An 18,428-nucleotide genomic window follows, 5' to 3' on the forward strand; every position below is an offset into this window, starting at 1 on the left:
CTATAACAAAGTCGTGTATTAGTTAAAAAAGGGTGGTACCTTCACAGAGTTGTTATTCCATGTAGTGTTAGACATTACAGTGGTGTAGGTTCCTTGCACACTCACGAGAAAGGCATTTCTGAAGAGCAAAAGGGAAGGAAAAAGGAAATTAGTTACAAGTTAATGGTGTTACAACGACTAACCAGCCCTTGAAACCAAAACGATCCACCAGCCTGATGCATAACAAACGCCAGCCAAGGAACACCGCTCCTTTACCCCACGCAAAGGGCACCCGGGAACAATCAGTACACTGCTGACACCCAGAACACCTCCAATTCAAGGGAATCTTCGGTGTCGACTGAGCCAGTACACCCCAAAAGAGCCCAGTGATGACTGTCGAAGGCGGCCGCCCTGCCGCAAGGACAGGTCCCACCGCCAGGCTGGGAAAATGCTGCTTTGGCGTCGTGCGACCCAGGCTGCAGGGATAGCAAGGAGGAGCAGGCAGCAGCCACGCCAGTCCCCTGCCTTTACCTGTTCCTCCTTTCGCATCGAGCACCCTCGTGTAGGGGGCTGGGTGCTGGTTTCCAGAGCCTTCCCCGACACCCAATCCCCAAGGCCCCGCACCCCGCTCGCTCCTGCGTGCTCGGGCTGCGTGTAAACGCGGCCACTCCCCGTGCACCCGACCGGTTTCAGTTCGCCTCCTTCCGCTTTCTCTTATTTATCCGCAGGTCTTCGGTAACTCACCCAACACTTCCTCCTGCAAAGCTGACCTCCATCCTTCCTATAACCCCAGACGCACCCACGATTTCTTAACAGGGCCATTAGCGAGCTGCAGGCACCGCAGGGAACGCTGCTGCGTGTTCTCGGCGCGGACGTAAGCCTCGCTCCTAACCCCTCCGCCCAGCTCCCTGGTTATAATTACCCCATGCCGTGTTATCTAACACCAAACACGAGCCTCGGGGCCGGGAACCATTGTTTATTTGTCTCCGCCATGCCACACACCCTGGTGATATTGTATAAATAAATTCCACAACCTGTCGGAGCGCGAGCCCGAGCTTGATTCAGAGCCGAGCTTGATTCAGAGCCGAGCTAGAGCAGTTTCCGAAGGGCTGGTGCAAACACCTTCACTCGGTCCCTGCTAGTTTGAGCAATACCGACTTATGCAACCAGCCACCGCGGGCAGCTCCGGAGCCGAGCACCACGACAGCCGATTGCTGCTGCGGACCACAACTGCGGAAAAAGCAGCGCGTAAATCCCTCCTTTGCTTTTAAAAAACAAAGGAATTGCGAATTATAAAGGGGGAAAAAAAGCAGACAAGAGGCACGCTGCTGTCGGCGCGAGGACCTGCGAACGGAAAGCTCCGCGTGCCAGTGCCATCTCTCGGCCACCAAAGCAGCCAGGCTTACCCCAGCCTCAGCCCTTGCGCCCCGGCTCCAAGGCTGTAGGGCCGCAGGAGTTTCCTGAGGCAACCTGAAGCCAAGCGGATTTCGGAGGAAAATAAAGCCAGCAGGCTTCATCTCCATGGAGCTCCTGCAACATAACATCGGCTCCGTGAGCTTCTCGGGGCAGAGGTCCTTCTTATTAACTACCTAGTAAATTCAGATTAAAGTCGGCCAGCTTCTCCCTTCCCCCTGCACAAAGATCAGCTGCACGCCGGTGGGAGCCACCCTACACTGCTGCCCAGCGGAGGGGCAATCGCACCCCGAAGGCGGACACGAGAGAGGAAGGAAAGGCTGAGAGCGCCTTTCAACCACAAAGAGGGAAATAAGGGGCAGAGATCCAAGCTTCGACAGCTGCCACTGGAAGCGTGAACAAAATTTGAGAAGCGGAGCACGGGGAAGGCAACTTTCTACCTGCGTTACCCTCAGGGCAGCGTGGCCAACATGAGGAAATGTCATTGCAGTCCATCCTCAAGCTTCTGTTCCCTACAAAGGAAAGGCCATAGACACCTCCGAGAAGGCAGCCAGACACTCGTGCTCTCACACAAGGTTCGCGTGGCCCACAACCTTCTCCTGAAGAAACCACAGCCAAGAACAACTTGGGCTAACGTCCCCAACGGGCTGCTCCCAGAGAGCACCCCAGGCCTGAAACTCATTTTCGCTTAGCCAATGCAACCTGCCAGACTCGTGTCCCCGCAAGACCAGTGGCTCGAAGTGAATGCAGACAAGTGATCAGCTACAGATTTCCAAAGGAATACGTTCTTTTTTTCCACCCCCACAGAAACAAACAAATGCCTCCTTAAAAAAGGTGATGCTGTTTGTCTCACTGAGAGACCCGTATTGCTCTTAGCAAAGCACGGATCCCCTCCAGCCCGCTGCGTACACGCCAGTTCGCAAAGCACGTGGGGGTCTTTCTCCCTGAAAGCCACTCCATAAACGCAAGGCTTGACTGAGGGGCCTCGGACTGTAATCCTTTGAAACCCCCCACCGCTTCACCTCCTGCTATTCCTGAGCTTGGAGCTGCACCCGGATCCGTGCGGAGCTGTTCTACAAGATCAGCCCAGCAGCCGAGCTACAACCAGCACAACGCAGCCCAAACTTACAAAAACTATCAATGTAAAAAAGCACATTACATTTCCCTTTCCCGAGACATTTCAAACATCATCCGGTATCCGTCCTAGCACGTTAGCATCCTCCCATCACCCTGCCCTGAGTTCCCATGCTTACAGCAAGGAGCAGCCAAGAGCGCTCCGCCTCGAGTCCAGGCATGGCGTGCAAGCACAGACCCCCTTTTGGGGCAGCGACAGTCGAGTCAAAAATCAGAGACCAAGAACTGCGCCCGGCTCAGGCTGCACACAGTCAGCTGTCTCTTCAGGAACAGATCAGATTTAACAGCTCCGCGGCAGCCCAAAAATAAAACGTTACCCAGACAAGAGTTTAAGCACTGCCCACTCCTGTGCCGTGCAAAACCCAGGCGCTCGTCTGCGGTGCTCCCGTGGCCTTAAGCAACTTCTCCAAAATCACCGTCTCCCAGAAACGTCAGTTCCGGCAAGGTGTTTTATCAGGACTCAAGCTGATGCGCACACACACACTTTTATCCTGTTTCAAAGACAAGAAGCCCCCCTCTGAAGCTTTGCCCGGTAATTTTTTTGCATCACTTGGGTTGCGTCTCAGGGCACTCCTGCTCCCGGAGCTGGCCCAAGGCGATGCAGGCACAAGCTGCCCACTCAGGCTCCGGCCCTGGAGCAGCAGACTGTTGCTTCAGGACCTAGGATATTCAGGACCTAATGCAGAGGGAGAAACTAATTAACAGGCATCTCTCTGGAAAGCAAATATAAACCAAATGCTCTCTATCTAAGCCCTTTGGGACATCCAGCATCAGTGCTAAACACCTTCACCTGGCACAGCTCTGGGAGAACGCTCCGTTGAAGCTGGCAGGTAAAGGAGAGGAGCGTTTTAGGGTATTTGTGCTACAAAACACTGCAGGGACGCCTCTGAAACGCGCAAAGCCCAGAGAAGCATCGCGACAGCTGCAAAAAAAAACTTTGCCCTGGCTAACATTCGCGTAATGAAATTACAGTTTCACTCCAGGGAAAAAGGAAAGAGCACTTAAGTTTTGTTTAGATTAGAGTGCTGCGAGCCACACCACTTATCTGCTATCAGAGCAGACTGCAGGGCTGCTCCGATGGTAATTCGGTAATGAGGTAACTGCAGTTGGAAGGTATGCAATTAGGTCCATCTCCTCCTCCTCCCTCCCCCTAGAAAGCAAGCAAGCAAGCAAGCAGACGTTATCGCATCTCCCTCCAGCTCTGCTACCCTCGCCACTTAAAATACCTACAAAGGAGAGCTGTCACAAGCCAGGCTTGGCCCCAGCAGACCAAGGAAGGCACACTCAGCATCTCCCCAGAAGTAAGCACTGCTTCCCGGGATGTGTTCTCAAGCACCCACACACTTATTAAGGTTAACGTGCCTGCTGCTCCAGTAAAGGCACCGGTAAAAGGAAAAAGGACTGCTGTTCCTACCGGCCTTTAACCTGGAGCGTCCTCACCAACCCTCCTGGGTGAGCTAAACCTGCTGAAGCTTTACTGAGCCCAGCCCGAAAGTGCTGGCTCGTTTTACCCAAACGATTTGCACCGTGTCTTACCTTACAGAGCTGCCCTTTGCAGGTGGTTCCTTCCACAGCTGAAGCTTATGTATGGGAAACGTCAGAGGCCCCAGACATCCCAAAGCCAAACTGCAACTCCCAGTAACCCTCTGCTTCCACTCCGCAATTCTGATAAAGTTTATTCATGCTCTAAAGCTCATCCCTCCTCCCCCCCACCCCGGTGATACCAGCTGGCCTAATTAAATATCTGACCTCCCCCAGCTGGCTTTGACTCCCCAGCAAAGTTCTCCTATCTGTGACCACCAACTTCTACCCTATTGTTTTTTTTTTTTACAAAGCAACTCCTTTCTGGTGTGCTCAGACCTCAGTAACACAAGGAAAGGCTCAAGAGATGGGGAATTCCCCCGCCCCTAAAAATTAAAATAATGATAATTAGAAAACCAAACTTATAACCAATATTAGCATAAGCAGCAACATCTGTGAACTTTCTCTGTCTGGCTCCTCTACAGATGCAACGATTTCGCAGCCAGATTAAGCTCCTAGACGTTTTTTTTTATAACAAGTTCTTCCAAATTTCTTAGAAATACGTTCCCCGAAGACGAAAGCACCATCCCAACAGGACACTGTTCGGTGCCTTCACTTCTTCAGATTCATTCAGCCTGGGGATGAAGCTGTATTTAAGTTAACTCCACGACACGAATACCCAAACCTTTCCTCTACGGCCACATACTGATTCGAAAGAGAAAAAGGTAGGGGAAACAAACTTTTAGGGTAAGAACAGCATGCAAAATTCAGCAGAGTTACAGAGGTATGTAAACTAGTCCTATTTATCTTACAACTCACCCTGAAGCCTACAGCTGATGTATCACCGGACACTGCTTGAACAATGGCGTAAGCTGTTCGGGCACAGCAAACCCGTCATTAGGAGAACTGGTTGAGTCTCCTGCCAGGGACATCTCGTGCATCATCAGCGAGGGAGCGTGTCTCACCGCTCGAACCACTCCGGGCTCCCATTCACAGGCCTGCAGTGGTGTGTTAAAAGAGAACTCCCCATAACCGACATCAAAGCCACGTCCCCAGCTTCTTCTGCTGAGACACCGATTTAAAGCGAGTTATTCTACGTTTTAATATGACTACATCTGCAGCCCGACTGCTGCTAAAAAAAAACGCGTAAGCGCTCTAAGAGAAATATGCTCACGCGTGTTTGGTTTTTTCCTTAATGCCAAAGATGGATTGAGCGCTATCAGTGATCCTCCAAAAGCCAGAATTTCCAAAGGGGCGGCAGATTTACTTAGATCTCTGGTGCATAAGCAAGCACTCTTTGCTTTACTTCATTCACATGTTATACTAAGATGGAGCTACCTCATTTTAAAAAAAATGACAGGAGAGTGCCACCCTCCTTTAGGAAGGAAGTTAAATTTAAAAAAAGAAAAGTGAGAAAACAACCGTCCATCCCACACTTCACGGTAAGCTCCGATGCCCCGATGGTTGAAGAGAGGTCTAGAAACCCACTTGCAAGGTAGAGACTTGCCTTAAAGGATTTTTAGGGTTCACTTACTGACTCCCTAACGTTTCCCTTGAGCTACCACTAGCTCACATGCAGTGGTCAGCAGAGGATTGCCTGGACCTGCAGCTCAGGGCGCTTCCCCAGGCAGGGGGCACGTGCTGGCGGTCAAAGACAAATGCAGGAGAAAATCCCAGCTACCGGAAGGAAAGCAGACCAAAAGCTGGACGGGCCAGCTAAAGAGGGCAAGAGCAGCTTTGTACATGTGTTTCCAGGGAGCTTCTCTCAGCCTCAGAGCCAGGAGGGGAGGAAGCACAAGAGGTGCCTGTTTGAAGATGTAAACACCCAAGGACCACAGTCACAGCAAGAGTTTTCCAACTTCACGATGGAAAAGATCTTTACCCTTTGCAATAAGGACTTAGTTAAGGCAAAGCTCAGAACAAAGACCTGAACTAAGAGCTTTATAAGTCAAAAGGGAGCTGGGTTGCCTCTAGAAGGCCACACAGCAGCAGCAACCGAGCCGGGGAGCTCAAACCCTGGTTCAACACCAGCAACCGTCGCTCGATCCGTACCAAGTCCTGGTTCAACCCAGTATCCAGACCCTTTTTAAAATATAGCCTCGAGTAGGACACGTTGCAGAAAGCCAAACCACAAGCTATTCTTTGAAGTTTAGCTACAACAGAAAATTGTTTCACCTACCCAGATGCAGAGGGGTAGCTGCCTCCTTTGCCTTTGATGCTACAAGAACTTTCGGAAGTGGTAAGCCGCCCGAGAAGGCCTCCAAATCGCTTGCTGGGCTGGACAGCAGCAACACCCCAGCCTACAACGCACACAAACGAAATTATGCTGGGTCTAAACTTGAAAAAAAAGAAAAAGAAAAAACCTTCTCAGTGATGTTAGCATGCAGAGAAAATAATAGCATGTACAAAGAAATCTCCAGAGCGACTTATGAACAAGATTTTACTCTGGCTTTCTGCCAGTTCAAGAGGAATTAAAGAGCCCAGCGATATAACTCTGCTCATCCCAGGGAAGAAACCGCATTCTTCAGTGATCGACAGAACAGGAGGGAGGAGGAAAGAGGGACAAAGACCCGGCACTGAAACTTCACGTAGCGAAATGGGAAGCTTCCTGAGGTCCTGGGACAGAAAGCAGGCCAACGCCATAGTGCAGGGGGAATAACTCGAATTTTAAAGTGAATTCAGTCCAGTGCGTCCAGGAGGACATGAGCCAGTCCGTAACAGCAGACCACTAAAGCTGACAGTATTTCCTAGTGTAAAATCCAATCACTTTAATATTTTGCAGATTATAGGCAGCCCCAATTAGCTTCTAGCAAAACCAACCAAAAGAGGAAGTCACAGGAACAAAAGCAAATCAAGTAGAAAAGGTGCCAAACACCTTGCGAAGAAGAAAAATTTGCCCAAAACAGCCTTTTAGTAACAGAGGACATTTAGTAACCATCTGTAACGATGGCTTTATATCCAAACTCTTTGTAGCTTCAAAATTCATACCAGGAAACCAGCTTTTAGGACCAGAACTGAGATGCCCTCATTCCCCCAAGGTTACTTTCTGAAAACCTATCAACACCTACAACACATCAAGTGCTCTTCACACGCTGCAGAACAGCGACTGAAGCCTCCCTTTTAATTTTATTGTTATAGCATTCGTTTTAAGACAATTCAACTTCAGCTTTTTTTTTTTTTTTACTCGAACAAGAGCAGGAATTCTGCGTTAGATCCCAGGTTGAAAGTTACTGGGAATGGCAGTAAGCTGCTGTTACATGTGTAAATCATCGTAAAGAGGAAAAAAAAAAAAGATATTGGAGCTCACTAAATCAAAGCTTGTAAAACACCAAAAAAAAAAAAAACACCACAAGATGAGCTCGAAGTAGCTTGGAGTTGCTAGGGATGTTTAAAGTTAATAAGATCCTAAGTTAAATGGCTGCCACTTCGGTTTGCCAAAAAAATATGCAAATTTCCAAAGTTCATCCATAGTAATTAGCACAGCAATAAGCAGGTCCCAGCTAAGCGATGAAGTCAGCCTCGCTCTTATTTCTCCAGCAGATGGAATTAGCTGCGTGTGAAGTTATTTTTGCAATTGGAGATTAAACATATTATCCTGAATATCAATGCTGCAAGTACAGCACCCGATAATGGGATCGGAAACCTTGGTGTCAGAAATCTGCAAAAACCAACCCGAGTATTTCTTTTCCATCGTTCTGGACATGGAACTAAAGAGGCCGGGGGAGCGCAGATTTAAGACGTCATTTTTCAAGCCAACTGTTTATCTACCAACAATTCAGCTGAAACAAGCTCTCTCGGCAAAATACATCACTGGTAACAGTCCAAACAGGTTTCTCCGAAGAAAAATGTCTGCTCTGACTAAAAATGCATCCTCTTGATATGCTAATCGACAGAGCCCAAACGAAGAGGTATCCGAACTGCAAGCTCAAAGAACGTGCTTGAACAGAAAAAGTCTCTAGTTTTTGCCCATTAGTTCTCCAAAACCTGGTTCTGAGGCATATCTGTCATACAGTGCATATCACACAGAGTAATGCACAAATCCAGACCTTCCGTTCTTCCTGATCTGTCCCTTCAAGCTTAAATACAACCTTCTCCTAAGCAGGCAATTCGCAAGCTCCCTGCAGCAGCGCGCCGAAGGACGCTGAACCGCGCGTGCCCTTGACCAAGATACTCAACCTGCGTTCTACATTCCCAATTTAATTTCTCCCAGCGCACGAGCCCGCAGCTGCCCCAGTACAGCAAGTCCTCTCAAAGACACCGAAAGACCCAGCAACTTTTCCCAGCGCTGGGCCGAACGAGCCCTGGCGCTTATAGGGGGCAGTCCCTGCGATGCGCGGGGGCCGCCCGGCCAAGGAGCACCCAGGACGAGCGGACACATCTCGAGGTCAACCCTAAACGCAGTTCTAAGAAGTGATGGGGAAGCCTCTTGTTTTGCATCAGAGGCACCAGCTTCCGAACGGAAAGGACGGTGCTAAAGGACGCCACGAGTCCCGATACATTCACGCTGCTTTGCAGCTCCAGAATAGGTTTCCAGAACCTTTGCGTGCTGCCAGAAGAACCCCAAAGCTCCACATGTTGAAAGGGACACAGAGGGGAGAAAGGAAAGCCTAAATCCAAGTCATTTACAAGGCAAACGTGTGACACACTGGATATACATACTATTAACCATAATTGTGCAACGTTGAATGTCTATGTTCTGAAAGCAGTAGGCGACCCCGCCTGAAACAAAGCGAGAATTCTCCCACAAACACACTTCGGTGGCCAAATGCAACACTGCATGCAAGTAAGAAAGCAAGCACTCACACCTACCGTGGGTTTTGGGGTGTCCCCCTCCCTTCTCAACTAGGGAGTCTCATTTATCTCAAAGCAATCAAAAGAAAACACTTCGACTTTTAAAGTGAGAAAAGCTGCAGAAGTGAAAGCCCCACCTGGCACGAACAAATAATATTTGAGAAATAAAGAGGAGATTCTCCACTTTAGGGGAAAGGATAAAAACACTTCTGAATAATTTACTTTGCATAGCCCAGTTCCTGCCAAAACAGTTCCATAAATCCCATGGTAGTTTGGATAATTTCCATTCTTAAAACTGAAAAAGCTAGATTGAACATTAGCAACATTAATTGTGTGATATGACCTGAATGATGCAAGAACAAGTAGTTAAGTGAACCACAACATCTGCTGAATTTTTAATCACTAGTTGTTTTTGCTGCGAGGCAGAAGAACGTTGTATATTAGCTCCCAAGCACTGTAAAGAATGGCACATTAGGACACCAAGATTTCAACTGGCAGAAATTCAGCCTCCCTGCTACCGAAATGCCAGTGCTCTGCTGTGAACTGCAGACGTCGCAGCTTCTGAAGCAGGTTTTTTTTTAACCGTATGGAAAAGAACACTATTTTCTGCACCCCAAGGTAAGAGTCAGCCATTGCTGAATAATTAAAAAAAATTAAATTTTCTTAACAGCCATTTACATGTACCTCTGTAGTCTATTTTTACCCCAGGAACATTATTAGGCAGTCACGCAGCTGCCCAGCAGCAACCCTTTATGAAAGAGGTAGTTGAACCTCGGGTGTGTAGGAAGGCGATCCACGTAAACACTCACCTTGCCTCTGTACTGCAACAGGAGGTGCAATTGCAACGAGTCTCGGCATCCTTGAGCTATATTTAATCCATCTGCCTCCGACACCCATTGCACTGACACTGCAGAAACCCAGGTTTCACCGTGTACTGGCTAACTAACTACCACAGATGCGAGCTGCACGAGACCACCCTACAACAACGCCAATCCTGCTGTGCTTTCACTGCTTTTGATGCCCAAAGCGGCGAGATGAAAACCAACCACCACTCCTACGTGGTGCATCTCTAGTTACGCTACAGGCATAAGACTGCAACAGCAGGATTAGCAAGTGATACAGCAGATATTCTACAAGAAGGGAGAAAAAAATATATCATTATGATCATTATTTGGGGAATAAACCCATACTAATTCCTCGACTATATCCAGAATCTACATGATGGGCAGTTATCCTGATTCACTTGGGTGGGAGGTGGGGGGGGGGGGGAATGACATTTTTAAAGTGAACAATATTCACCCATTAAACACAAATTTTCAAGTCTGTCACACAGACTTGAACAGATTCTAACTTTACTAACTTAATAGAGCCAATATAGCTTAGGAAACAAGACCAGTAAAACGTGGTACAAATAAAAACGCAGCAGTCACATATACCAAAGCAACGTTCCTGCGCCTCCTTCCCTGCAGAGCTTACAAAACCAGGCAGCAGATCTCTAACCAGCCACTTTCGCTGGACTAAAACTTCCTTCAAAGCTTAAATGTACATCTAGTATTAGATCCAAACAATCCATAAGGGACAAAAAAGCAAGAGATTGGGTCAAGAGATATATGTTCTTCCAACGCTACGTTATCTTTAATGACAGCCTTAGTACCAGTCCTGTGTTTTCCTTGTAGGTTCAGCTATAAGGGGTGAAAGAAAAACTGCCCCTTTCACTACAAGCAGATATCAAACCTGCACTGCCCTGATGGGCAAAGGGAAGAGCCGAAAAGACACCACAGAAATGCTGAAACACACAATATCTGAGGGTAGTAAAGCAACTGATGCTTGAGGATTACACTGAATGCCTTGTTTTGTTAAGCTACAGGGTGTCAAGAAACTAAAATAACACATTACGCTGAAGACGTGGATTCCTGGAACCTCACGAGACGGTCAGCAGGCAGGTAGTATCCTGGGCCTACTACACCGTGTCGAGCTTCACAGCACCAGAAGTCAACCAGGCACCTCCGTAGCCCAAAACCTTCCTGGCACGGGAGCTACAGGCAAGTCCCTGCGCACGCAGGCTCTGGCTGTGAGCTGGTACTCGAGCGGGCCGGAGAGCTCACAGTCCAGCACCGTGGTACGCACCTGCAGCATGCTGTGGGACGAGCTTCCAGCTTTAAGGGGCATGCAAAGGTGTTTTATGCGCCTGTAAGAAAATTAGTGGCAGCTCAGCGCTCGACAAGTCACTCACGCACGTTCACGATCCTTATCTAAATGGAGTGAAGATTTTGAAGAGCATTTAGAGCAAGGGGAACATATAAAGCTTCCTCTTCAGCCTCTGCTTGTTCTCCAATTAAATATGAAAGAGACAACTTAGTCACACAGAGCGTGCAAGATGATTTTAAGACACTGGTATTAAATCAAATCCCACAACTTTTCACACCTATTAAAACGGGACCTTGTCATTTAAAGGGGAGATTTTGATCAGCGCGATGCAATTAACAGACACTGCCTTTGTTACCAGCCTGCTCTTGATGAAGCACAGACTCCCTGACATTCCATCTCTTCCCCTCAAAGGCGCTGTGCTACAGCAAATTTATGGTTTTACCATGTAAGAGGAGAATTTGGGCATATTACCTTCAAAACCAGTCAATAAGGCTCTTTCACTCAGGCGCAGGGAAGGCGGGCGGCTGCTGGAAAGCAATACAGGGCACTCCCTTTCCCCTCCCCTCAGGACCAAAAACGCTGCATTCAAAACACTCCCATCCCCTGCAGCAAGGGATTAGCCATTTATTAAAAAGGAATCAAAACACTGTAAAAAAAAAGAAAAAAAAAAAAAGGCTTCCAGTTAAGATTTCAAGTGCAAAAAGCAACTCTGGTGCAGCTGGAGTCGCATGAGGAATTCTACTGCTCACCAAAGAACAAGTTGCTCAAACGTATGCAGGATGTCATTTGTCCGACTGTGCTGTTCACATCGCTCAAAAGGAGCACAGAAATAGATTTATTTAATTTTTTTTTTTCCAAGTGAGTCATTTTGCTGCCACCGCATTAGGCACTAACAACATTAACAACCTACAGGCATTTACGGTTCCGACTTTGGACCTCCAAAACAGCTGCCTACCTCCACTTCTTTTTTTTTTTTGGCTCTTCTCTAAGGGTGACAGACAATCATAAAGGCCGATTATGTAAAACCTTTCATCCGAGCAAACACGAAGCCCTACGCAAACCCTCATTAAGGGCTCGCAACTCCTCGAGCCTACCCCCGCGAGCTCGCCAGTTCAAAGCCGGCTCGCCTATCTCCAGAGCCACCAAAACTGGATACCGAGAGCAGCCTAACCCCGATAGCATGCAGCACGGCAGGGTTAACCACTCGGGTATTTACGCAGCTTCACGGGCGGGTTTTACAGCCCGCGCCAAACCCGGAGCTCCCGTGGCCGTGCTGCCAGCCGCATCCACGCCGGTTATTCCCGAGCGGCGATGCCTACGGACGCTGGTGCACCTCGCAGGACAAGGCGCTATCCCCGCATTTTGTGCTGATGCAAGGTGATTTTTATTTTTTTTTATTCCAACTGGAAGCAGGTCAGCCACCTCGGTTTAGCGAAGGAGTCAAAAGCTACGCTCGCTGCTTCAAGCGAGGCCTTGGAGGAAGTAATTTTGAGAAGAAATCACTTCCACGGCGACTGTACTTTTAACCTTTCCTTCGCTCCCTGCACCACTCCCACGTGCAGGCGTTGTTGGAGGCACCACCCGCAGCACCTAGCGCTGCTTAAAGCCGTATTTTTGGGCCACTTCTGCATTTGGAGAGACCGACACGACCCCTTCTCCGCAGGGCCAGCGGGCGCAGGAGAGCACCGGGGGCGGCGGCAGCGCTCTGCCCACGGGCTGAGGAGCCAGGAGCCGGTCTCGGCCACCCGTGGAGCAGCCACCCAGGCCGGGGCAGCCCCGTGAAACGGCCGGGGAACGGCAGCGACCCCGCGAAGCCCACGGGCGGCCCTACCCCGGGGCTGCCGCCCTGTCAAAGCCGGCGGGCGGGAAGGCCACGGGGAGCGCTGCCAGGGGAAGGGGGCAGCGCACCCAGCACCCCCCTCCCCGGCCGCGGAGCGAGGCTCCCGAGGGAGAAAATAACCCCGAGGAAACCGAGAGGGCGCCTCGACCCGGAGGGAACCGGCCCTGGAGGCGCCCTCCGCCGCGCAGCCCCGGCCCGGCGGGCAGCCAGCGGCCCCTCGGCGGCCCCCGCAGCCGCCATGGCCGGCCGGGAGAGCTGGGCGGTGCGTGCGGGGCCTCCCTGCCGGCCTCCAACCCACCCACCCGGCCCGAGAAGCCTACCCGGAGCGGGGCTGCCGAGCTCCGGCGGGGACGAGGAGGGGGCGTCCCGGCGGCGAGCTGCGCGGAGCCGCCAGCCCGGGCTCGGCGCGGCCGGATCCCCCCCCCTCCTCCTTCTCCTCCTCCTCCTCCTCCCCCCCAACCTCCTTGCACCGAGCAGCCGCGACGGGAGGAGCCGGGCCGGCCCAGCTCCAATCCCTGCCCGGGGCGGAGCGGGGAGGGACGGGGACCGGGAGCGGGGACGGGCCTCGGTTCGCCGGGGAGGGACGGGGAAGCACCGCCCGCCCCCCGCGCCGTGCCAGGCACCGGCCGCCCCGCCGCGCCAGGCAGCGCCGGGAGGGCGCCGGGGACCCTCCCCGGGGCCCCCGAGCCCTCCTCAGAGCCTCCGAGCCCTCCTCAGAGCCTCGGAGCTTCGCCTCAGAGCAGTGCCCGGGGTCCTGGCTGGCTTCTCCCCAGCGCCGTGCCCCGAGGTTTGAGGCCCGGGGTGTTTCAAGGTGGCCCCCTCGTTCGCCCTGGGGTGCTGAGGTTTGGGGTTTAACGCCGCTGTGGTGGGTGCTGTGAGATGTCCGCCAACATGGCACTGAAAGCAGCTGCTTCGTAGCACTGACAGATTCATAGCTCTACTGCAGTGATAACTGACTAAAAAATACACAGGCCTCCACTGGCGACCGAAGGTTCTTGTTTGGTAGACCTTCTGGCTTTACAATCTACTTAAGTCCCAGCTGACGGGCAAAAGGAGTTGCTGGGATGTTACTGGGTTTACTGGAAGCATTTCTAAGGGGTTCATCCTTCAGGAGGTGTTCTGGGACCGATACTGGAACACCCGCCTCCCCAGCACAGCACCAGCTTTGTCAGCTGGCTTGTTCCACTGGTGTTTCCTCCCCAGCACACTAACTAAATACACTTCGTCATCGTTTGTGTGGTTGCTGCCCTTGGCAGAGAAAAACAAGCTCTTTTTCCTGGTGTGGCTCTATCCAGGAGGCACTGTGGCACGGACCCTGGACAGTGGTTCGTCATGCAACCGTCATCCCAGCTGTCTCTGCTGTGCCGTCCTGCCCAGCGAAACCCTCAGCCTGCAGGGAGAAAGAGACGGGAACCGGAGAAATCCTCAGAACCAAGGGCAATGAGAACAGTGAAATGCAAAGGGAAGGCATTGGGAAAAGGGGAATTAAGTTGAATCACCAGATGGTAGCCTGAGCCGAAGGGTTTCCTATAAGAAGCCTCCCCCCTCCTCAAAAGAAGATTTCAGCAGTTCATGTCTGCTTAGAGAGAAACAGGGAGCAACGCAGGTCCCTGCGAGGGGACCACAGATGATCCAGGGTGAGAGCAGGACCAAGGCTCCCAGCAAACCACAAAGGCCTGGTTCTTGCAACCTGCAGGAGGGCAGCGATGGAGAAACGGCTTATCCCGTGTAACGCAATACTACGAGAAGATCCTCGAGACCAGCCTCAAGCGAAAAAGCAGTGTAACTCTGTCAGCACAACACTTTGCTCCAATAGTCCTGCTAAGGGGCAGAGCCAAGACACAGTGTCGCATTAACACGGCACCTCGGATGGCTGAGGTCCCAAAATCTCTGAGGTCCCTGTTGACCACAGCCGCTATACACACAGATGAAGAGATCACAGGAGGGGACATACAGGTAAAATGATTCACTCAGAGTCAAATACCAGATCAGTGAGAGGACTGAAAACAGAACCTGCAGTTCCTCATCTCTCCAGTACTTTTTCCTCTGGACCATAACAAAACCCCAGAATAATGGGATTTAGCTGCTGGTGACACAGTAGCTTCACGTGTTCCAGGGGAAAATTATGTGTTTTGGTATAGGACCACGGTGATTTTTTTGCACATGTGGAAAAGAGCCTTTTTACTAGCACAGCACCACAGTTCAGTGACACATACAAGGACAAGACATCTCCAGATGACTTAAATGGGAACGAAATATATGCCCTGTCATATTAGAAAAAGGCCCCATGACTGTACAGACCCAATCTTTTGTTGTAAGTTGATAAAGACAGATGAATGCCATTTGCTGCTAAGTGACTTCTAATGGTTAAATAACCTTGCCCCCACCCTCTACCCGCCTCCCCCCTGGGCATTTAGTGATAATATAAGAAAGATTTTGCAAATTGTTTAGCTTACATGGCCATCTGGCACTTTTGCATTTCAGTAGCCTTGAACATCGAAAAAACGATAGATAAAGAAAACTAGTCCTATCTTATCGGAGACCTGGAGAAGTTTAACTCTGTCAGAGTACATAGGATTAACCAAGTCTCTACAGCTCTTCTAGAGTTTCCATCTTAATTAGCGGTCATATTCCACAAAGCTTTTCATTGTCGTACACTCTAAATCAGGCTCTTCCTTATCTCCTTTGTGTTTGTTTTAGCCGTGAGACACTTAACTCTAGCAGTCACTTCCAGCTTCCATATGAGATGCTTCTGGGTGATGGAGACACATGCTGAGAAAAAAACACATATGGGTTTTAACCCAAGCTAAAAAATTACTGGAGTCTTGTCTAAGCTTGGGAAAGGGATGCTCTTTTCAAATTAAAACACAATGGCCTAACTCAATTAGAAACGTACTTAATGCTGCTGAAACATCATCTACCACTGCACTAAGCGGTTTCTTCATCTGCTTTTGCTAAAGGGGATAAACGTATAATTCACCCACGGTAACCCACTCCACACATGTCCCTGGAAACAACACAAAGTTTGGTTTCAACTCAGCAGTGGCTTAAGGTTGATCCTGCATTTGTTCCTAGGTTAAATCCCGCTTCCCTCTTTCATGGAGGAAAACCAAGGTCTGAGCCTGTTTGGAAACAAATGTGATTTCCTTAAGAATGTGGCTTTGGGCCTTGGAGCTTGAAACCAGCTGTGGGATGCTTTCACCTGTAGTGCTAGAGTGGGTAGGGTTTTTGACTGAAATCTGTAACAGCAGGGAACATTCTATGTAAACACAACGTAAATAACAGAAGATGTGAAGATATGCAGAGATAAAGACTACCCAGACTTTGTTTCCAACCATACTTCACATTATAAGATTGCTAGTTTGCATTTTAGACTTGATCCAGTGGAAGATTGGAGCTTAGAAATGTGCCACGACATCTGACTGTTAGGCTATCGGGCTGCCAGAGTGCAACAAAATACCTCGAGTCGGGTACCTCGCCTCTCTATTTATAGCCTGGGGAGCGTCAGACACCTCTTAAGGGCGAGTGGAAACTCCCACCTCCTGAGACCTGCTTGCAGGAGACATCAAAAAGAGGGACGTATTAGGCTTGCTCTGCATAGCCAGCATGTTCCTGCCCGATTGGGGTGGAGGGTGCACACAGCTGGGGTTTAGAAGTCTATAAGCCCTCTTTGAAAGAACAGAGCAAGGTTACCATTTTGTTTTTAACACCGTGGGCTGTAGGGGTTGCATCTGATGTGGTTTGTTGCATGTACTAATCTAGATGGTAGAGCAAATACCCAGGGAAGGGAAGGGAAGGTGCTCTCCAAGCTCTCCTTATCCCGGTGAGAATCCAAACACGTATCTTCTTCCTGGTCCAAGCAGGTAGGATAGCTTATTCACTCCCCAGACATTAAGGCGTTGGCGGATCACTGTTTCACACTCCTGTTAAAAATGTTCTACTGCATAAAATGAAACTCAAAGAACAAAGCAAGAAAATGCAGTGGAAGACGTAACTGTTTCCCAGTTGTTAGAAGGCGGAATTAATCTTCTATTTTCTGCTGCTAGAATTTGTTCCAGTTTTTAAACTAGCGAACGCTTTATATGTTCCAGAAATGAGAACAACAGCCAGTGCACTGTGATGGCTTTGCTGCACAGCTCTTGACCAAGAGACTAACAAATAATTTGTCTGGAGGACTACTCTGTGCCCTCTGAAGCAACGTGCCATGGTCCATGCAAAGGAGTTCACCTGCTGTGGCCTTTTTCTCTTTGATACCAAGTGAATGGCAAGCATGTGATGTTTTGGACTAGAGATTTACACCTGCATTTGCCTGACCTTTCGCGAAAAATATATTCAGAAATTTTAAGTATTTCTGGTCTAAATTTGGGGATAGGTTTTCCTACATGCTCCACACAGTTCTTCAATAAGGGGCATTTATGCAAGGGTAGAAAGAATTACCCTCACACAGCACCATATCCCATATGAAAGAATGACAAGAAGAGTAGAAAGAACAAGTTAGCAGATTTCCACGTAATGATCTTGGTACAAAATGTATCTGATAATGATAGTTATATTGTCAAGAAACAGAGAAATCCAAATTGGTTCTTAAAGCTTCAATGGATAAAATGTAGGCATATTATCACAAAATCATCAGGACTCTGTGAGAATGACACGTTTACTCTTTCAGGCATGTATAATATCTGTACAGGATAATGAGTTTATATATTCATATTGCTTGTTTATCTCTATTAAATGGTAATGTGTTTATTCCCTTAACACAATAAAATCAGTAGCAATCAGGAATTTGTCTGGAAAAAAAAAAGAGAAAAAAAAGTATTACCATGTTTTACCTTAAAGTGCAACTGCGATACTTTAAAATCATGGCATTATTCATATAAATAGACAATTAAAGTGACCTAGATATTGTTAGTGGAAGGTGTAACTGCAGCATGTGAAGGAAACCCATTCTGGCTGTAACCTAGCCGGCTCAGGTAACAACCAGCAAAGGTGCACGGCAGAGTCTGAGCTTGCCAAGGACCTGAGTTAGGTACTTGGGTTACCAGTCTGCACTGAAGTGTGCACTGCCACGTTATCATTGATGTTGTTATCTGAGCTAGTGAGATTAAAGTCCAGGCTGTGGTGCAGTCAGACTTCCTAAATTCAGTATCAACACCCACATGAGTAGAAATTAACTCTGCAAATGCGCCAGTCTAGATGTTCCATTGTTTCAACATATATTCTTCAGGTTCTGGTACGCAGTACAAAAGAATGATTTTTAGTTGGAAGGGTGACACTCCCAAACCAATTTTTTCCCTAAAACCTGTGGTTCAACATGGCTACAGTCATGATACCATAAGGCAGAACTGTGGAATGCCCTCAAGTTCCAATGATTCAGGAAAAAAAGGGGAGTAACAAAATGCACCAAACACTTAGGACTGCATTGGACTGAACTCTTTGGCAGTCTACAGATACAAACTCCTGTTGCTCTGTTGTTTTATAAGATCTTTTTTATACCATTGGGGAATCTGGCAGCAGTCAATAAACTCCAGACTGATCTTTTATCCAATACCTAACAGGGGCTTATAGGAAAAATAATAAAGTAAATCCATTACCTCCTACAGAA

General features: G+C 49.0%; 1 protein-coding gene across 9 annotated transcripts in view; it reads right to left on the reverse strand.

Moving 5' to 3' along the window:
- Positions 1 to 13,337, reverse strand: part of FBXO34 (F-box protein 34) — a 37,585-nt gene extending 24,248 nt beyond the window's left edge. For 3 of the 9 annotated variants that reach the window (XM_080593802.1, XM_080593810.1, XM_080593806.1), the window contains exons 1-2: positions 13,147 to 13,289; positions 40 to 118 (exon numbers count right to left, since the gene is read on the reverse strand). The gene's annotated coding sequence lies outside the window, so the exon portion shown is untranslated. Of the gene's footprint in view, positions 1 to 39; positions 119 to 510; positions 697 to 2,843; positions 3,675 to 4,062; positions 4,224 to 13,146 lie in introns of those variants that run through there. The other 6 variants (XM_080593803.1, XM_080593805.1, XM_080593807.1 and 3 more) reach the window with 6 other exon arrangements.
- Between the last annotated feature and the right edge of the window lie 5,091 nt (positions 13,338 to 18,428).

The sequence above is a fragment of the Anser brachyrhynchus genome, assembly GCF_964034855.1.
Source record: "Anser brachyrhynchus genome assembly, chromosome: 5".
Classification (NCBI taxonomy): Eukaryota; Metazoa; Chordata; class Aves; order Anseriformes; family Anatidae; genus Anser; species Anser brachyrhynchus.